Source organism: Triticum aestivum, chromosome 2B, assembly GCF_018294505.1.
Source record: "Triticum aestivum cultivar Chinese Spring chromosome 2B, IWGSC CS RefSeq v2.1, whole genome shotgun sequence".
NCBI classification, from domain to species: domain Eukaryota; kingdom Viridiplantae; phylum Streptophyta; class Magnoliopsida; order Poales; family Poaceae; genus Triticum; species Triticum aestivum.
Window position 1 is genome coordinate 723,383,029 of NC_057798.1, and position 23,087 is coordinate 723,406,115.

Here is a 23,087-nt window from a genome sequence, read left to right on the forward strand (position 1 = left end):
AAGATCTATCTAGGAGATGCAGAGCAACGAGAGGGGAAGAGTGTGTCCACGTACCCTCGTAGACCGAAAGCGGAAGCGTTAGCTTAACACGGTTGATGTATCCGAACGTCTTCTCGATTCAACCGATCAAGCACCGAACATACGACACCTCCGAGTTCTGCACACGTTCAGCTCGATGACGTCCCTCGAACTCTTGATCTAGTAGAGGTACGAAGGAGTAGATGAGTTCCGTCAGCACGACGGCATGGTGATGGTGATGGTGATGTGATCCGCGCAGGGCTTCACCTAAGCACTACGACAATATGGCCGGAGGAGTAAACAGTGGAGGGGGCACCACACATGGCTAAGAAACAATTGATGTGCCTATAGGTGCCACCCCCCCCCCGCCCCCGTATATAAAGGAGGAAAGTGAGGAGGCCGGCCCTAGGGTGCGCCATGGGGGGAGTCCTACTAGGACTCCAAGTCCTAGTCGGCCCCCCTTCCTTTCCAACGGAGGGGGGAAAGGGAAAGAGAGGGAGAGGGAGAGGGAAAGGTGGGCCGTGCCCCCTCCCCTAGTCCAATTCGGACTCCCAATGGGGGGGAGGGGGTGCCACATCCTCGTGGCCTACCTCTCCTCTCCCCTATGGCCCATATGGCCCATTAACTTTCCCAGGGGGGGTCCGGTAACCCCTCGGTACTCTAAAGAATATCTAAAACACTCCGGAACCATTCATGTGTCTGAATATAACCTTCCAGTATATCAATCATTACCTCTCGACCATTTCAAGACTCCTCGTCATGTCTATAATCTCATCCGGGACTCCGAACAACCTTTGGTCACCAAAACACATAACTCATATAACACATATCGTCATCGAACATTAGGCGTGAGGACCCTACAGGTTCGAGAACTATGTAGACATGACCGACACACCTCCCCGGTCAATAACCAATAGTGGAACTTGGATGCTCATATTGGTTCCCACATATTCTACGAAGATCTTTTATCGGTCGAACTGCAATGTCAACATACATTATTCCCTTTATCATCGGTATGTTACTTGCCCGAGATTCGATCGTCGGTATCTTTATGCCTAGTTCAATCTCGTTACCGGCAATCTCTTTACTCGCTCCATAGTGCATCATCCCATAACTAACTCATTAGTTACATTGCTGACAAGGCTTCATATGACGTGCATTACCGAGAGGGTCCAAAGATACCTCTCTGGTACTTGGAGTGACAAATCCTAATCTCGATCTATGCCAACCCAACAAACACATTCGGAGATACCTCTAGAGCATCTTTATAATCACCCAGTTACGTTGTGACATTTGATAGCACACAAGGCATTCCTTCGGTGTCCGGGAGTTGCATAATCTCATAGTCGGAGGAATATGTATTTGACATGAAGAAAGCAGTAGCAATAAAACTGAACATTCATTATGCTAAGCTAACAGATGGGTCTTGTCCATCACATCATTCCACTAATGATGTGATTCCATTCATCATATGACAACTCATGTCCATGGCTAGGAAACTTAACCATCTTTGATCAACGAGCTTGTCTAGTAGAGGCATACTAGGGACCCGGTGTTTTGTTTATGTATTCACACATGTATCAAGTTTCTGGTTAATACAATTTTAGCATGGATAATAAACATTTATCATGAATAATGAAATATAAAATAACAACTTTATTATTGACTCTAGGGCATATTTCCTTCAGTCTCCCACTTGCACTAGAGTCAATAATCTAGATTACGTAGTAACGAATCTAACACCCATGGAGTCTTGGTGCTGATCATGTTTTGTTCGTGGAAAAGGCTTAGTCAACGGGTCTGCAACATTTAGATCCGTATGTATTTTGCAAATCTCTATGTCCCCCTCCTTGACCAAATCTCGGATGGAGTTGAAGCGTCTCTTGATGTGTTTGGTCTTTTTGTGAAATCTGGATTCCTTCGCCAAGCAATTGCTCTAGTATTGTCACAAAAGATTTTCATTGGATCCGATACACTAGGTATTACACCTAGATCGGATATGAACTCCTTCATCCATACTCCTTCATTTGCTACTTACAAAGCAGCTATGTACTCCGCTTCACACGTAGATCCCGCCACGACACTTTGCTTGGAACTGCACCAACTGGCAGCTCCACCATTCAACAAAAATATGTATCCGGTTTGTGACTTAGAGTCATCCGGATCAGTGTCAAAGCTAGCACCAACATAACCAGTTACGACAAGCTCTTTGTCACCTCCATAAACGAGAAACATATACCTAGTCCTTTTTAGGTACTTTAGGATGTTCTTGACCGCTGTCCAGTGATCCACTCCTGGATTAGAGTTAATTACAGGAAACTACCACACTTCGGCACGTCGTAACGAATCAGTATCATTAGTCATTTTTTTGCCATGCAGTACCAACTCTAAGCTTAAGTGTTGCAAAACAGTCTAAGTCACGTATAAACGTGTATTGACGGCGTATCTGACCGCTGGGACCCGTGTGGCACGGGCTGACGTGGCTTGCTCTTTTACAAAAACAACCCTTACTTTTTATTTAATCACACATATATCCTCTATTTGTCAAAAAAAGGTGTTGCCGCAAGAAAACATTTTTTCAAAAATAACCCGACGCGCGTGTCCGGCACAGGCATTCGAACCCGGACCGTGCCGTTGTACGAGGATGCTTGCTACCGCTGCGCTGCTGCTCATTTTACGTCCAGTTGCACAAGCAAATTTATTTATACTTTGTGTCATATGTTTTTTTACAAAGTAGAAAATCGCGCGTCGTTCCGCCGGAAATCGATCCCGCCTAGTCGTTTGCCGCATCGAGCATATATACTCCGAGCCGTTCCAATTTTTATATACGATACTAAATGATATTTTATATGTTCATCTTGTCGTACAATTTAAACAATGTTCGTCGCATCGTTTAATATGTATATTGAACATTTAATATATAATGATCTTATTTAAATATATGATATCATATTTTAAAAAGTTTATCATATATATATATAACATTTTATAATATACGGTGTCTATATATATGTGTGTATGATTTTTTTTCGATATATATATTACGCACACTACGTTCGGTCTGAAGAATACACATGCTGGTCTCTGCATTGTTTTTGGGTTGACGTTCAAATTTTTAAAAAATGTAAAATTATTTTATAAAATGTGGAACATGTATTTAAAAATGTAAATGTATTTTATAAAATGTTCTTCATGCATTATAAAATTATAACTGTTACAAAATAAATTTTAGTACATGTTATCAAATTTTTGAGTAATTGTGCATTAAAAATACAACAAATATATGCAGTAACTATGAGTTGGCCATATAATTTGTTTAATTTTGTATTTGAAAAATATAATGAGGATGCATAATAATTATGCATGCGTGTGGTCCTGAGTGAAGACACTAAAATTTTCTGAACATTTGTTTTTTTTACCCACATATTTTTTGAAATGTGCTGGCCTCACTGGGCCACGGTTGGCCCATGCTGCAGCCCATGCAACCCTGGCTTGTCTATCTCAAGTGGATCAGGGGGATTCAGGAACGAGTGGATTGGGGATTCAAGTACGAGAGGCATGGGCGGCGGCGTTTGAATCCAGCGCCGGTTCCGGCCACCGCGCCTCCGCGCCGCCGCACCGCCCGACCGCGCCGCTGTGCCGCCCTTAGCCCTCGTCACCTAATTCGAGCCGCTGCTCCCACGAGCCAGCCGCTGCTCCGCTGGACCGGCGAGCCAGACGCCGCTCTGCTGCTCCGGCGAGCCAGCGTCGTGGCTCTGGCGAGCCAGCGACGGGGCTCCGACGAGGGGAGGCCGGCGAGGTCGAGGCGGCGGGGCTTTGAGTGATTAAATTTACAACAAAGGTGTTTTCTGCAAAAAAATATGCCATGCTGGCTCCTGACACATGGGTCCCAGCGGTCAGATACGTCGTCAATACGCGTTTATACGTGGCTTAGACTGTTTTGCAATACTTAGGCTTAGAGTTGGTACTGCATGGCAAAAAAATGACTAGTGGTACTGATCCGTTACGACGTGCCGAAGTGTGGTAGTTCTCTGCAATTAACTCCCTGGATTACTTTGGTACCTCCCTGCTAAACTTATAGCAAGGCACATCAGGTCTGGTACATAACATCGCATACATGATAGAACCTATGGCTGAGGCATAGGGAATGACTTTCATTTTCTCTCTATCTTCTACAACGGTCGGACATTGAGTCTGACTCAACTTCACACCTTGTAACACAAGCAAGAACCCTTTCTTTGACTGATCCGTTTTGAACTTCTTCAAAACTTTATTAAGGTATGTGCTTTGTGAAAGTCCTATCAAGCATCTTGATTGATAATCCCCAAGTGCAGGGAATCATCGTAGCAATTCCCAAAGGTGGAAGTGATAAGTATGGAGTGTCGAACCCACAAGGAGCTAAAGGTAAGATCAATATTCTCTCAAGTCCTATCTGCCACTGATACGACTCTACGTACACCGAACGTTTGCTTCCAACTAGAAACGAGAAATAAAACTACATTGTGGGTATGAAGAGGATAACTTTGCATGATATCGGAGAGCTAAAATATAAAAGTAGGTGTTGTTATCATAAATTTAGAATATATTAATAATATTATAAATAGCGAGTGTGGAATAATGATGGGTCGGTGTGCGGAATTATCCTAGGCAATTGTTAACTAGACCGGGGTCGTCTTTGCAATTTCATATGAGGGAGAGGCATAAGCTAACAAACTTTCTCTTCTTGGATCATATGCACTTATGATTGGAACTCTAGCAAGCATCTGCAACTACTAAAGATCATTAAGGTAAAATCCAAACATAGCTTTAACATATCAAGTCCCCTTTACCCCATACGTTGTGACCCACTTATCCGTGTTTATGATTCTGTCACTCAAGCAACGCAGACAATAAGTAAACAATGGACATATTGCAACACCCTACAGCGGCAATCCCTCATGCTTGCGCGACACGGAGGGCACAATAGGACAGCACCAAAATGAAACATACAACTTATAACAATCTAGATCATCAATCAACCCAAAGGCAAATGATATCTACTCAAAACATCATAGGATGGCAACACATCATAGGATCATAATATGTGTCATAAAGCACCATGTTCAAGCAGGGATTACAGCGGGGTGCGGGAGAGTGGACCACGTAAAAGAGATGAGGATGGTGATGGTGATGGTGATTGAGGGAGTCCCGGATTAGGGGGTGTCCGGATAGCCGAACTATGACCTTCGGCCGGACTCCTGGACTATGAAGATACAAGATTAAAGACTTCGTCCCGTGTCCGGATGGGACTTTCCTTGGCGTGGAAGGCAAGCTTGGCGATACGAATATGTAGATCTCCTCCCATTGTAACCGACTCTGTGTAACCCTAGCCCTCTCCGGTGTCTATATAAACCGGAGGGTTTTAGTCCGTATGACAAACACCAATCATACCATAGGCTAGCTTCTAGGGTTTAGCCTCTCTGATCTCGTGGTAGATCTACTCTTGTACTACCCATATCATCAATATTAATCAAGCAGGAGTAGGGTTTTACCTCCATCGAGAGGGCCCGAACCTGGGTAGAAACATCGTGTCCCTTGTCTCCTGTTACCATTCGCCTAGACGCACAGTTCGGGACCCCCTACCCGAGATCCGCCGGTTTTGACACCGACATTGGTGCTTTCATTGAGAGTTCCGCTGTGCCGTCACCATCAGGAAGGATGCCTCATCCCGTCTTTAAAGACGGTGCTGTGGCCAAAGGAGCTTTGGCAATCGGCCAAACTCTCCGGCTAGGCGATTTTCTTATGACCGCCTGTTCGGCTGCCGCGCCGACCATGACTTCTCGGGTCATCGAAAGCAATCTCCACGTCAACTCGGAACTCGCCGAGCAGTTAGATCTGATGGAGCTCTCTTCCTTAAACGAGCTCTTGGATCGAATCGCCGCCCTGGGAGTCGCTACAGACTATGATCAGATTGGGCTTAAACATGATCTGAGAGAGATTAACTCTCCCTAGGCCACCCACCGCGTCGCAGTGGTGGAGGAACAGTGCGGCAAGCCTTCATCTATCTTAAGGACTAGTTATGTCCGGATTCCCGACCCCTCCAAGCCGGATACCCGCGGAGGGGAGGACGTGACTCGAGCCCTGAACCTAAAGTCAAGCAGCGGGCTAGATTCATTGGACAACATCCAAGAACCCAAGCTTCCGAGTTCGGAAACTCCTTGGCCCCTAAGTCTCAGATAGGGCGAGGTTCCGGATTTAATTCCACCCGCCCACCCTAACATAAGGGATCTATCCCAAATTCCGCAAGAGCCCGCAGAAACAGTACACCATTACTGGGCCAGATTCCTCCTGGTTATGAACAGGATAGAGGACTGCCGCGAGGACGATGCAATTTCATTCTTCTGCAATAATTGCACGGACAACAGAATCCTCAACGCCATAAGTCACCGTGAAATTACACGCTTCGCCGACTTGGCATCCATAGTACGAAAGTACTATGCGATGGAAAGCGCCTGGAAAACCGAAATAAAATTTTGGGACAATTTGGCCCTAAATACAACCCCAGTCTGAAATAAAAGGGTGCATTATCGCCAGGCACCTGGGTTAAACACCAAAAAGCAAAAACCCTCTATAGGGCATGGAACCGTACTGGAGGGATGGCTCAATGGACCCTATAAAATTCATAGTACAGAGGGCGCCACACCAACTCATAGCCTTAGAGCATGTTGGATACTCCGGCAGGTGGCCAGAAGTGGTGAGGAGCTTCTAACTCCAGAACTCACAGAGCACCAGCCCAGGGATACCAGTATGGTATTAACAGTCTTCGAGACTTTCGCATCAAATAATATGCGGAAATGAACACTCCGCAGCCTTGTCGAAGTCTACCAAGTAGCAACAATAAACCCATGGAGTGACACGGCTATTACCTTTAATGCCAGTGATGAACCTAAATTCCGAACAGCCCGACCACTAGTCGCATTGGTCCTCAGTCCAATAGTGGACGGCTTTCGCCTTACCAAGGTACTCATGGACGGTGGCAGCGGATTGAACCTCATTTATGAGGAAACCCTTCGAAAAATGGAAATAGACTAGAGCCGCGTTGGGCGAAGCAACACAACCTTTAGAGGAATAATCCCCAGCCGGGAAGCATGGTGTACAAGAAAGATCACACTGGATGTGGTGTTTGGCACGCCGGATAATTACAGGTCCGAGGAGGTCACGTTTCAAGTGGCCTCATTCAGCAGCGGATACCACGCTCTATTAGGGCGAGAGGCATTCACAATCTTTCAAGCTATACCCCATTACGGGTACATGAAGCTCAAAATGCCCGGACCCAACGGAATCATCACTCTTGCTAGTGACCCGGACATAGCACTCCGCGCTGAAAACAAGATAGCCACACTGGCCCTTGAGGCACTATCCGAAACCCTAGCGGCCGAGGAACTGACTGCGCTGCGCTCCACGGTGAACAGGGATGACGTGATACTCGATAAAAGATCCAAGTCCATCTCCTTTAAACCGGCAGACAAAACAGTCAAATTCTAAGTCCATCCAACGGACCCTACCAAAACGGCCTCCATCGGAGTGCAATTAAACCCTGATGTAGACGCCGCACTACGAGAATTCCTACGCGAAAATTGGGACATTTTTGCCTGGCACTCTTCAGACATGCCAGGAATTCCATGCAGGCTGGCCGAGCACAGCCTAAACATCCTAAAAGGATTCAAGCCTGTTAAGCAGGCTCTTCGGCGTTTCTCCGAACCTAAGAGACAAGCCATGGGAGAGGAGCTAGCCAAACTACTGGAGGCCGGATTCATCAGAGATATAAAACATCCGGATTGGCTAGCAAACCTAGTGATGGTACCAAAGAAGGACAAATCCTGGCGCCTATGTGTCGATTTCAAGGACCTCAACAAGGCTTTCCCAAAGGATCCCTTCCCCCTCCCCCGCATCAATCAAATCATCGACGCCACCGCAGGACACGATTCATTGTGTTTCCTCGATGCATACTCCGGCTACCATCAAATTAAGATGGCAGAGCCAGACCAAGCTGCAACAGCATTCATCACCCCATACGGCCCATTCTGCTTCAACACAATGCCCTTCAGGCTCAAAAACGCCGGCGCAACATATCAGCGCATGATTCAGACATGTCTGGCAAACCAAATCGGCAAAACAGTGGAAGCATACGTAGATGACGTGGTCGTCAAAACAAAGCATGTCGAAACTCTAGTAGACGACTTGAGGCTCACATTCGATAACTTCCGAGCATATGAGATCAAGCTTAACCCGGAAAAATGCATCTTCGGCATACCAGCCGGAAAGCTCTTGGGCTTCATTGTATCCGGTAGAGGAATTGAAGCAAACCCAGCCAAGATCCGAGCTCGGTCACAATTGGATATTCCAAAGGACCTCAAGCAAATACAAAAATTGACTGGATGCGTGGAGGCTCTAAGCCGCTTTATCTCCTGCTTGGGAGAAAAGGCATTACCCCTTTATCGCCTCCTCCGGCGCACCGAACACTTCGAGTGGACGGATGCCACCACGGCCGGACTCGAAGAAATAATAGCCATATTGGCAACAAACCCGGTCCTGGCCGCGCCTAACATCGGCGAACCAATGCTATTATACATTGCGGCAACTTATCAGGTTGTAAGCGCCGTGCTAATGGTCTAATCATGAGCGGCATCAAACCCAGATTAGTTCGGTCCCTCAAGGAATCTAACACGCACTAGGTAGAGGAGCTCGACTCCGTACTCTGGGGGCTGAGGACCACGCCGAATCGCACCATCGGATTCACACCGTTTTTTATGGTATACGACACAGAGGCAGTTCTGCCCTGCGACATAATACATGACTCACCTTGCGTGCGCATGTACAAAGAAAGAGAAGCCGAACTCGATCGGCAGGACAGTTTGGACGCCTTGGAGGAGGAGCATGACGTGGCAAAAGCCCGTTCCGCATTCTATCATTAGCAAGCTCGAAGATATCAAAGCAGAGAAGTACGGGCCAAAACTTACAATGTTGGCGAGTTAGTTCTACGCCTGCGGGACAAGAAAAAGGACAAACTCAAGCCCAAATGGGAAGGTCCCTTCATTATCGACCAAGTCCTGACTGGTGGAGAGTACCGTCCATGAGATGCATCGGATAACCGACTCGAGCCGAACCCATGGAACGCAGCCCGTCTCCGAAGATTCTACACCTAGCGCCGGACTCTGTGTTCGTCTCCTTCCTCTGTCTATTTTTTACACATTGGTTGTCTTATATTTCTCTCCCTCTCCCTCCTTTTTCTCTTACAGCCTTTAAGGGCTCGTTCGTGGCTTGTTCGCAAACAATTGATGCGCTATCCGCGCTCAGTATACCTGGGGGTTTCTTTAACAGAAGCTTGCTTATACGGGCCTCATGCCCAACACATGTGTCACACTTCCACATGTACCTTTTATTCACCATTATATGCATCGATATGACTTAACTTTTGGCCAAGCTGGGTTGCCTGGCTCCTGTGCTTACCCCTACGTTCCCGATTGTTCGACTAGGTGGTAAAGGGAGCACCTCTGCGATTGTTACTGCCGGGTCAGCCAGATGTGTACCTCAGACTGGGTGAAGCCGAAAGCTAGCGTTCTTAAGGGAATATTCAGTCGGTAAACTAAAGATGATTTCTCACTCGTTTATTTATCTGCCCCCAGATGTTTTTCTGCTTTTTTCACAGTCCGGACATGCACTTTAGGGCATGCCTCCCAGGGAAAGGAACCCTTAATGGAACTATTCTCCCTGGAAGATGTTTCTTACTAACCATGTAATATAGCATAACTAGTTGGGCACTTGTCTGTTCAAGCATTAATGACCCCTACGCCTGGTCTCCACGCATGCCCCGGTTCTTGCATAACCGAGAGGGTATTCAGACACACTCCGGACTATCGGGTCCCGAGGTTGAAGCGAAAAGGTCCGCCATGACAAACGATCTACAATCCGGCTAGAAGGCATTTTACATGTCATCTTAAATTACATAGTCAATTTGACTGGGTATATTCCTCTTCAATACCATCCAGCAGGCTATCTAGTTTACAGTCCTGTTAGGAATATTTCGCCGCCAATTCTACCTGGCCGTACACTAAACTAACAGGGATCTCCTTCCCATCTGGCCCCACAGGTCCGACCTCGGCCATGTGGTTTGGGTCATCCTTCGTGTACCGCGTCTTCACCATGGCCCAGGCCTCCCTAGCGCCTTGACGGCAGGCTGATATCTTCCATAATCGAAAGCGCCGCCGCGCTCCCTTCAGCTTCTCTGCAAGCTCTCCAAGGCCTTCGGGCATGGAGACGGATGGCCACAAGGCCTGGGCGACGCCCTGCATTACCTGCCGAACTCGTTCGTGCAGTTGTAAGAGCTCGGGAAGAAGGTCACCCGTAGAGCCGGGCATTTCCTCTGCAGGCCGACCTGTCAACATACTTACAGACATAACTCTGCCAATCGACTTCCTCGCCGAACTCTTTTTTTGAAGTTTGTTCAAGCACTTACTAAAAATGCCGTGTCGAAGCCGCCGATTCTCCTTCACGGAGTCCGACAGCTGGGCACGAACATCCTTTAGTTCCTCGCCCAGCTGGGTGTTGGCATCTTGGAGATTATTCTTCTCTTGCCTCACCCTCGTAAGCACGCTCTCACCGGCCTTTAATCGGCGCAAGAGTTGTTGCTTGTTCGGATCCACCTCGGCACCATCTGCGATGTTATTGTCAGATTTGCACACATGTCGCACTTCACAACATACTTATCTTTCGAAGCATATATTACCAGAGGGGGTCTCCTTGGCCTCCCCTGTCGCGGCTAGTGCGGCCTCAAGTTGGGCTTTGCACTCTTCCAGCTCCTGGGACAGTTGGGTATTCTTTTCTGTAAGATCCTGCATAACAAATGATCCTTAAATCAGTTATTCTAACTTTTTCAAGTCTCGGGGGCTACTGACATATACAACCATCAAAATTTCTCACCTATATGTCTTTTACATACTGCTCCTGGCTCTGGCTAGACCATTTTGAGCGGCACGGAGGTACGCATATCCCGTATTGAAGGCATCCAATGCCTCTTGGGAGAAACAAGCATCACAAAGAACTGTCCGGCGACGCCTGTGGTTCATGGCACTCTCCACCTCGGAATTGGTGGCAGACAACCCGTCTGCATCCTCTGTCAGAGGAGCGTCCGGTGCGCGCCTCGTGTTCGCCTCTGCTTCCGGACCCGGCCTTGGAGCCTGGCTGGTGGAGGCGCGATTGGCAACCTCTCCGGATATAGTCCGGCGAGCGCTCTTTTTCCTGAAGAGAGCGCGAGTGTTAGTATGCCTTGAGGGAATAAAACTTGGGAATAAAATGGCATGCCATACCATTGCACCGGCGTCTCAATCCGAACCGCACTTCTTTTCAGCCTGTTGGGCCTCGCTACCCCTTGTTGGTTAGCCACCGCAGGCCCGGCCCTCCGCCTCAAGGACTTCCCGTGTGAAAATGCCATTGGTATATGGTGATCAAAAATAAGCACGGATGGATCGTCTTAAAAGTACTGGGACTTCGGTCTCGGTTACTTGTGAGGCTGGAAGTAGTCTGGGATAATCAGCCGTAATGGCCACCAAGGTGTTGTCCTTGCTCAATTGATGAAACATTCCATCGATCAGCTCCACAGAAAAGTCCAGGTCCTCTTGGGAGTCCGGATCTAAGGACCGTTCCGGGTCCTCGGGTTGTGGAGGAGGGTTGTTTATCTCCTTTACAGCCTGGTGTAGCTCCTGCGTTGAAATTGCTATACTGAATACTTAACTATGGGAATATGAAACAGATGGGCGAGTGAAAATGTCCGCTTACCTAGCTTGGAGGATTGTACATAGAAAATCCGCCCCGTGGGTTGACGCGGAGGAATTCCTCCTCTTCTCCCTTGTACAAAGCGGACAAGATCTTTATTAGAGCGGCAACCGATTCCGGCCCCTTATGGCCGCACCGGGTGGCGTCGTCCTCCCCGTTAAAATCCCACATAGGGTGGCCTCTATACTGCAGTGGCTGCACCCCCCGCATAATGCATGTAGCCATGACCTCGATCATGGTCAGTCCGAAATGAGCTAACAACCTTATCCGGCTCATCAGGTAAAGGATGTCCTTGTCGTTTTCCTTCTGAGGGCTCCATGGACGCCAGCTTAGGCGCTTCCTCAAAGCAGCATTATCAAACTCAGGGAGGCCGATCCGAATAGGGTCCAGCAGGGGGACGTCTTCTATATAAAACCATTCTGAAGGCCAGTCTTCGGACGCCTTCTTTGGGGTTCCGGATAGATATCCGGTCCCGGCGATGCGCCATAGCTCGGCTCCGCCCACTTGATATATCGACCCCTCCTGAGAACGGGGCACAAGGCAAAACAGTTTCTTCCACAGTGCAAAATGGGCCTCGATGCCCAAAAACAGCTCGCAAAGGGCTACGAAGCCCGCAATATACAATATGGAGGCAGGTGTAAGGTTGTGCAACTGGAGGCCGTAGAACTCCAGGAGCCCCCGGAGAAATGAATGAGTTGGAAATCCAAGCCTCTTATCAAGTAAGGGACAAGGCATACCCGCTCTCCTTTGGAGGGATTGGGGACGCTCTCCGCTTGCTCTCCGCCATTATAGGTGGCAAGCCCGGCTCGAATCGGGACCATGTAGGCTGGGGGGAGAAACCCCTTAGCTTGGAGCGCCACTAGCTCGCTGTGCGGGATGGAACATCTCTCCCAATCTCCAGGCTGAGGGCTGGGGGGCGAGAGGAGGAGCTGCGTCGACTGGCCATGATGGAATGGATCTCTGTCGAATGCACTCCGATGAATGCTCGCGGAGGGAAGATGGTGTGATTCGGATCTAAATCCACGTCTCCTTTATAGGCGGCTCATTTGCACAGCTAGCGGGGTAAATGAAAAAACACCCTGGCTTTTCGCATTCATTTGACACATGGAAGATGGCCATTATTGGGCATAGAAGCCAAGGAGCGCAACATTCACCAGAAGCCGGACACTATTCAACAGGCATATGGAATTTGGAGAAGAACCCGTCTTGCAATGCCGAAGACAAATCTGCGCGCCGGACTCATCGTCATTGAAGCCTGGTTTGGGGGCTACTGAGGGAGTCCCGGATTAGGGGGTGTCCGGATAGCCGAACTATGACCTTCGGCTGGACTCCTGGACTATGAAGATACAAGATTGAAGACTTCGTCCCGTGTCCGGATGGGACTTTCCTTGGCGTGGAAGGCAAGCTTGGCAATACGGATATGTAGATCTCCTCCCATTGTAAGCGACTCTGTGTAACCCTAGCCCTCTCCGGTGTCTATATAAACCGGAGGGTTTTAGTCCGTAGGACGAACAACAATCATACCATAGGCTAGCTTCTAGGGTTTAGCCTCTCTGATCTCGTGGTAGATCTACTCTTGTACTACCCATATCATCAATATTAATCAAGCAGGAGTAGGGTTTTACCTCCATCGAGAGGGCCTGAACCTAGGTAAAAACATCGTGTCCCTTGTCTCCTGTTACCATCCGCCTAGACGCACAGTTCGGGACCCCCTACCCGAGATCCGCCGGTTTTGACACCGACAGTGATGTTGATGAAGACGATCATCGTTGCGATGATTCCCCTCCCGATGTCACTCCGGCGCCACCAAGAGAGAGGACGAGAGGTTCTCCCCCTTATGCTTCGTCCTCCATGGCTTGCCCCCTGGATGGGGAGAGGTTCTCCCTCCGGTCCTTGGACTTCATGGCGATGATGGCCCCTCCGGGATCCTTCCCCATGGCTTTTGGTGATGATGGCCCCCTCCAGCAGGGTGCCAGAGAGGGCCTAGATTGATTTCTCATGGCTACAGAGGCTTGCGGCGGCGGAACTTCCCATCTAGGTTTCTTTCTGGAAGTTTGGGTATTTATAGGAGGGTTTGGCGTCGAGAACAATTTAGGGGGACCCACGAGGAGTCCATGAGGCATAGGGGCGCTCCCAAGGGGGGTGGGCGCGCCCCCCACCCTTGTGGGCCCCACGGGACTCCTCTCCGATAACTTTTTGTTCCACTATTTTTTATATTTTCCAGAATAATTCTCCGTTGATTTTAAGCGCATTCCGAGAACTTTTATTTCTGCACAAAAACAACACCACGGTAGTTCTGCTGAAAACAGCGTCAGTCCGGGTTAGTTTTAATCAAATCGTACTAAAATTGTAAAAAACTATTGTAAACATGGCATGAATACTTCATAAATTATAGATACGTTGGAGACGTATCAGCATCCCCAAGCTTAATTCCTGCTCGTCCTCGAGTAGGTAAATGATAAAAGAAATAACTTATGAAGTGTGAATGCTAGCAAGTGCTTAAGTTTGATCAATGATAGTTTCAATCACTTTTTCCAGCATCATTATATATCATAACAGTAGCTCAACTCATAAAACTTCTCATGATCAAGTAACAAGCTATTCACATGTTAAAGTATAGATCATAAACTTTCTTGAAAACTAACAAACATTGCTCTTAGTCATTAAACAATTGCAATTCATATTATTTGTGGGAAGGGTCCCATGTAAGAGCTTTGGTTCAGCAAACTCCACATACTCAACTATAATTTAATCTTTCATAATTGCTAACACTCATGTGATATTTATGGGTTCAAAGTTTTAATCGGTCACAGAGAAAGATAGGGGCTTATAGTTTCGCCTCCCAACCTTTTACCTCAAGGGTAATGTCAACAATAATAATTTATGAAAACCTACATCCAAGTGGATATATATATATAGGACAAATGTTTCCTACAAGCAGTGGTAGTTACCACCACTTGCGTTTTGTATGTTGTATGTAGTATCTCTCGGAACCGAGAGTATGTACGTGTAGTATATAGTATATAACAATGATTAGGTAGTATATATACTAATTTTTAGGTAGTATGTACCATTTTTTGAGTATGCTCATTTTTACGTACAAATATGTACGTATTTTACAAATATAACAAAAACTATGGGCTCATATGCAATTTTTTCATGTAACTTGCTTTGAAATATCTTAGATATAGTATATGAACATATTTAAAATAATAAAATAGTATATATAGTACCACATGGTAGTATATGAGACATGTGGGGTAACTACCACCGGGTGGTAGGATGGATTTTCCCTATATATATATATACATATATATATATATCCGGATCGCTCCAACACAAAGTGCTTGCCAAAGGAAAAAGTGTAAAAAGGGAAGGTGATGATCACCAAGACTCTTGTATAAGGGTAAAAGATAAAAGTAAAAGATAGGCCCTTCGCAGAGGAAAGCAGAGGTTGTCATGCGCTTTTATGGTTGGTTGCACAAAAACTTAATGCAAAAGAAAGTCACTTTATATTGCCGCTTGTGATAAAGACCTTTATTATGCAGTCCGTCGCTTTTATTTCTTCCCTATCACAAGTTCGTATAAAGCTTATTTTCTTCACACTAATAGATCATACATATTTAAGGAGCAATTTTTATTGCATGCATCGACAACAACTTACTTGAAGAATCTTACTCAATCCATAGGTAGGTATGGTGGACTCTCATGGCAAAACTGGTTTAAGGGATGTTTGGAAGCACAAGTAGTATCTCTACTTGATGCAAAGAATTTGGCTAGCATGAGAGGGAGAGGCAAGCTCAACATGTTGGATGATCCAAGACAATAAAACATTTCAGATATAGGAAAACATAACCCATTAAGTTGTCTTCCCTGTCCAACATCAATTTTTTAGCATGTCATATTTTAATGAGTGCTCACAATTACAAAAGATTTCCAAGATAGTATATTTATATGTGAAATCTCTCTTCCTTCAATATTCTTTCATGAATTGTTCAAGTGACCAATTCTGCATTTGCTAACTTTCAAAAAGTTTACTACCTATACTTATTATGTCTGAAGTCATTACTCCCTATGTTATATGCATATAAAACATATATATATATTCAGATTTATGGTATTCAATTCATTCAACCATTTACTCATAGGATATACGTGAAGCACGTGAGTAAATGACAAACTACTCCAGAAAGATATAAGTGAAGAACACTGAGTAGTCAAATAATTAACTAGCCATGGGAGGATTCTTTTTAATTAAAGATTTCAGATCCAATGATTTTATTCAAACAGAAAGTAAAGTTGAAAATACGCTCCAAGCAAAACACATATCATGTGACGAATGAAAATATAGCTTCGAGTAAGGTATACCGATAGTTTTGAAGACGAAAGAGGGGATGCCTTCTGGGGCATCCCCAAGCTTAGGCGCTTGAGTCTTCCTTGAATATTACCTTGGGGTGCCTTGGGCATCCCCAAGCTTAGGGTCTTTCCACTCCTTATTCTCCTCATATCGATATCTCACCCAAATCTTGAAAACTTCAATCACACAAAACTTAACGGAACTTCATGAGATGGGTTAGTATGATAAAGAGTAAACCATTCACTTTTGTACTGTCAAAGACAAGGTTCAAAATTGTTCTCACACAATGCCTACTGTACCATATCATTTCTACAATTTATATTGAGAAATATAAGCCATAGAAACTAGAAAACAAGCAAACTATGCAATGAAAACAGAATCTGTCAGAAACAGAAAAGTCTGTAATGATCTGAACAGCGACCATACTTATGCTACTCCAAAAATTAGTAAATAAATTGGTGCACGTGAGGAATTTGTCTATTAATCTTCTGAAAAAAGAATCAACTCAAAATCACTCTTCTGTAAAAAATGACAGCTAATCTCATGAGCGCAAAGTTTCTGTTTTTTACAGCAAGATCACATTAACTTTCACCCAAGTCTTCCCAAAGGTCTTACTTGGCACTTTATTTAAAAAAATCTATCAAACATGATTACTACAGTAGATTAATCATGTAAACACACAAAAACAGTAATGGTAAATATTGGGTTGTCTCCCAATAAGTGCTTTTCTTTAATGCCTTTTAGCTAGGCATGATGATTTCAATGATGCTCACATAAAAGATAAGAATTGAAACATAAAGAGAGCATCATGAAGAATATGACTAGCACATTTAAATGTAACCCACTTTCTATGCCTAGGGATTTTGTGAGCACACAATTTATGGTAACAAGAATCAACTAGCATAGGAAGGAAAAACAAGTATAACTTCAAAACTTCAAGCAAATAGAGAGGAAACTTGATATTATTGCAACTCCTACAAGCATGTATTCCTCCCTCTTAATAATTTTAAGTAGCATCATGAATGAGTTAAACAATATAACCATCACATAAAGCATTCTTTTCATGATCTACAAGCATAGAAATTTTACTACCCTCCACATAAGCAAAATTCTTCTCATTCAGGATAGTGGGGGCAAACTCAACAAAATAACTGTCATGTGAGGCATAATCCAATTGAGATTTAAAATCATGATGACAAGTTTCACGGTTAAAATTATTCTTTATAACATACATGTCATCACAATAATCATCATAGATAGCTACTTTATTCTCATAATCAATTGGAACCTCTTCCAAAGTAGTGGAATCATTACTAACTAAAGTTGACACTCTTCCAAATCCACTTTCATAAATATCACACTAAGATTCAACACCCTCCAAAATAGTGGGATCACTCATTCCTAAAGTTGTCACTCTTCCAAACCCTATTTAGATGATAGTATTATTCATACTCCAAAAGAAATAAGTGAAGTTCATGGGGCATTCTACAATTAATATATACTAACCAATATCCAAGCTCAAAATATATAAGTGAAGCACACGAAGCATTCTATAAAACCATACTCAAAAGATTTAAGTGAAGCACATGGAGCATTCTATAAATCAACAGAGGGCTATATCATACTAGCATGGTTCCTAAAGAAAAATAAAAACACAAGGGACACAAATCATGTGAACAAAACAAAAACTGAGGTATACCGATAATTGTTGAAGAAGAAATATGGGATGCCAACCGGGGCATCCCCAAGCTTATATGCTTGAGTATCCTTGGAATATTTACTTGGGGTGCCTTGGGCATCCCCAAGCTTGAACTCTTGCCTCTCTGTATTCTTCTCACATCGGTAACTCCTCGTTCTTCGAACACTTCATCCACACAAAACTTAATAAAAATTTGTGAGATCCGTTAGTATAATAAAGCAAATCACTACCTTTAGGCACTGTTGCAAACTCATTCTTAATTTATTTGGTGTAATATCTACTGTATTCCAACTTCTCTATGGTTCATACCCCCCGATACTACTCATAGATTCATCAAAATAAGCAAACAACACAGGAAAAAAGAATCTGCCAAAAACAGGACAGTCTGTAGTAATCTGGAAATTTAGTGTACTTCTGTAACTCCAAAAATTCAAAAAAATGAAAATTTAAACAATTTGTATGGAAGTAATGTGAAAAAAATTTCAGACCCATTTGACTTTCCTGTAAAAGAATGTAAATTCACGCGCTACAGCCAAAGTTTCTGTTTTTGTACTGCACATAGTAAACAAGCAATCTAATCATCCTAAAACCAAAGCTTGGCACATTATTTTTATAATACAATGGATATATACAAGGGTATAATTATATATAGAGAAACTTCCATGAAAAATTCTACATTGTTTCCATGAGCATGAACACAACTGCTCAAGGTCGACCCTCACTTCTTCAATGCATAACTTTCCAATCACTTTTCTTTTTGAAAAACTTTTTAGGTATATGAGGCAAGTGAATTTTTTTTGTTTTTTCATTTTTTTGTATGTTTCACCCACAACTAAGAAAAACAAAAAGGAAAAAAACTACTTAGTGAAGAAAGCAAACAAGCACACACATGAGAATATCAACCCCACGCTATTGCTCCCCGGCAACGGCGCCAGAAAAGAGCTTGATAATCCCCAAGCGCAGGGAATCATCATAGCAATTCCCAAAGGTGGAAGTGATAAGTATGGAGTGTCGAACCCAGAAGGAGCTAAAGGTAAGATCAATATTCTCTCAAGTCCTATCTGCTACTGATACGACTCTACGTACACCGAATGTTTGCTTCCAACTAGAAACGAGAAATAAAAATACATTGTGGGTATGAAGAGGATAACTTTGCATGATATTGGAGAACTAAAATATAAAAGTAGGTGATGTTATCATTAATTTAGAATATATTACTAAATATTATAAATAGCAAGTGTGGAATAATGATGGGTCGGTGTGCGGAATTATCCTAGGCAATTGTTAACAAGACCGGTGGTCGTCATTGCAATTTCATATGAGGGAGATGCATAAGCTAACATACTTTCTCTTCTTGGATCATATGCACTTATGATTGGAACTCTAGCAAGCATACGCAACTACTAAAGATCATTAAGGTAAAACCCAACCATAGCTTTAACATATCAAGTCCCCTTTATCCCATACGTCATGACCCACTTATCTGTGTTTATGCTTCTGTCACTCAAGCAACGCAGACAATAAGTAAACCATGGACATATTGCAACACCCTACATCGGGAATCCCTCACTCTTGCGCGACACGGAGGGAACAATAGGACAACACCAAAATGAAACATACAACTCACAACAATCTAGATCATCAATCAACCCAAAGACAAAGGATATCTACTCCAAACATCATAGGATGGCAACACATCGTTGGATCATAATATGTGGCATAAAGCACCATGTTCAAGTAGGGATTACAGCGGGGTGCGGGAGAGTGGACCACGTAAAAGAGATGAGGATCGTGATGGTGATGGTGATGTTGATGAAGACGATCACCGCGGTGATGATTCCCCTCCCGATGGCACTTCGGCACCACCAAGAGAGAGGAGGAGAAGTTCTCCCCCTTGTGCTTCCTCCTCCATGGCCTCCCCCTCGATGGGGAGAGGTTCTCCCTCTGGTCCTTGGCCTTCATGGCTATGATGGCTCCACCGGGATCCTTCCCCATGGCTTCTGGTGATTATGGCCCCCTCCGGCAGGGTGCTAGAGAGGGCCTAGATTTATTTCTCATGGCTACAGAGGCTTGCGGCGGCGGAACTTCCGATCTAGGTTTCTTTCTGGAAGTTTGGGTATTTATAGGAGGGTTTGGCTTCGAGAACAAGTTAGGGGGACCCACGAGGAGTCCACGAGGCACAGAGGCGTGCCCCAGGGGGTGGGCGCGCCCCCCCACCCTTGTGGGCCCCATGGGACTCCTCTCTGATAACTTTTTGTTCCACTATTTTTTATATTTTCTAGAAAAATTCTCCGTTGATTTTCAGCGCATTCCGAGAACTTTTATGTATGCACAAAAACAACACCGATAACCCACAAGTATAGGGGATCACAACAGTTTTCGAGGGTAGAGTATTCAACCCAAATTTATTGATTCGACACAAGGGGAGCTGTCGGTGCCAAAACTAGCGGATCTCGGGTAGGGGGTCCCGAACTATGCGTCTAGGCGGATGGTAATAGGAGACAAGGGACACGATGTTTTTACCCAGGTTCGGGCCCTCTCAATGGAGGTAAAACCCTACTCCTGCTTGATTGATATTGATAATATGGGTAGTACAAGAATAGATCTACCACGAGATCGAAGAGGCTAAACCCTAGAAGCTAGCCTATGGTATGATTGTTGTATATCTATCGACTAGCCTGGCCTCGGTTTATATAATGTACCAGAGGCCTAGGATAACAAGAGTCCTAGCCGAATACGCCGGTGGGGGAGGAGTCCTTGTCTTGATCGCCAAGTCTTGTGGAATCTTCCTTCTATGCGGCAACTGTCCGGACTGGCCCATGAGTATACGGCCATGGGGATCCTCGGCCCAATCCAACTGATCGGGAGACGACGTGGTGAGTACCCCCTAGTCCAGGACACCGTCAGTAGCCCCCTGAACCGGTCTTCAAGTTGGGGACGCTCCTCGATTCTTCCGAACTGTCCTTCATCTTCGGTCGTCGGTCTTGAAAACTGGTTCAACAAATCTTCTCATCTTCGATCTTGAGGATCGCCTAAGTGCATACGAAGAGTTTACACGTTGGGTATCTGAGGAGCCCCTTTAAGTTTACAGCCTTTATCAATGCCTTGTTATTTTTATGCCATGACTCGGGTTTGAAGTTATTCCCAGGAGGCAGTGTCCTCTTGCGTCCGAGCTCTAACGCCGGACGGTATCCGAGCTTCAACGCCGGACTATGTATCCGAGCTCCAAAGCCGGACTGTATCCGAGCTCCAACGCCGGACTATGTATCCGAGCTCCAATGCTGGACTGTATCCGAGGTGTCGTAAATCACCTTGGTTCAAAGAAGTTTGAAGGAGTTTAGCCAAGCTTAATGCCGGAAATGCCATGTATGGAGCCAGCCACTAGCGTCCGAGCTTTATGCCGGACTGCTACCAAGGTGGTGCACCACCCCAAATGTGGGCCGATTTTTGTCAATATTTTTGATTGGTGCAATTTATTCTCTGCCGAGATACATAGCCAGTAGCCCTCAAGGTGGGTATCGGTCTAAAACCCGAGATGCCCATGAAGGATGACATAAGACCGATGATCCCCGTAGCTGCTGAGACTCAGGTTGATTTGCAAAATCGGTCTTAGGATCAAGTCCTGGCTCGGCAGAATACTTCGGGACACAAAAAGCGGCGTGCTCAGTCCTCAAGACTCAGGTTGGGTGCGGCCGACCAACCTAAGGATCAAAATCTCCTCGGAGACTGTATTACACTTAAAAATTTTTGCATTGGATAGGCAATGCAGTAGCCCCCAAGACACTAGTCGGGTGGCAACACCAGATCAGGGGATCGATGTGCCCCTTTAATATTTGTAAATAGTAAGCTCGAAGCCCAGTAGCCCCTGAGCCTTAATGCGGGCACGGGTGGCCGAATTAAGGATCAATATCCATAGTAAAATCACAAATTATGTGTAATGACTCAATGTATCCAAGTACTTTATGTCATTAATGCTCGGATCCGCATTGTACAAAACTTTGTTGACCGACCATCGGCTTCAACCTCCTCGGCCAATAGCCGAGGAGTGTTTGTCCTACTTTGTAAAGCCTTTATGAGGGCAAAGATTTACGACAAACAAGGCAATCTGGCCATACGGTTTTATAAACAAAGGTACGCAGAGAGATATGTTATATTACTGTTTAACAAAAGAAATGTCTTCCAAAGAAAATAGTCCCGCTATCGGTTCCTTTCTTTGGGTTGTCATGCTAAGCATGATCATGAAACCTCAACTCTAATGTAAGAGTAAAATATTGAGGATTTAGTTTGGGAGGTTAGTTACTAGCCCCCGGTAGTGTTCGGGGACAGTCGAGGTCAAGCCGGAAACACTTCGGCAATGTTATGAATGGCCCGTCATTTAATATAGTCATCGGATCGCTGACCAGTTTACACCTATTGTGATAGTCAGTTTTCGGCTTTCTCCACTGAGGTGCTTGACCATGCGAGCTGGAAGCCCAATCGCAGTGGTTCTCCCTTTGCACACCTAGCCGAACAAAGCGGAACGTAGGAGGCAAGCGTGGGAGCCGGGCAACCCAACTATTGACCGAAGACACAATTCAAAACTGATGCATGTATAGCAATATCCAAGAATGTTTTTGCCGAATCTCTAAAGGTGTCAGGCGTTGCACTGCGAGACTTGTGCTGAAAACACACAAATAGTTTAAAAGTGCCAAAAGCTTGGAAAACCAAAAAATGTCAGTAAAAACATGACGTCCGAACAAGATCAAGTGTTCGGTGCCAATCCGAAAATTGGACTTTAGAAAGAAAAAAAGTGCTTCTGCCGTGCTTTAACATGACACATCCTATCTCAAGACTTCAAGCGGGTCAGCCTATGGCTTCAGTCTCCCATCCCGAAGGCGGAGTACTTCTCATTAGGCCAGTTTAGAAAACTAAACTCTAGCGGTTTTGAGAGAGAAATTAGGCTCCCCGGCTAGTGACCGTACACTCGTGTCGAGAAAATGAGTGATAAATAATAATAAAAACTCTGCAACGACTAAGAAGAAAAACACTTATTATAAAACGGCTCAAATAAACATAAGAGCCCCCAAGTGACTTGGGTAAAAGAATGATTGTATGTACCGAAGTACTTATATCATATCTATGTTCAACCAAACTTTAAACGCGTCTTAACCGACCGTCGGCTTCTCCCTCTTCGGTCAAGGACCGAAAAGTGTTATGTACTCC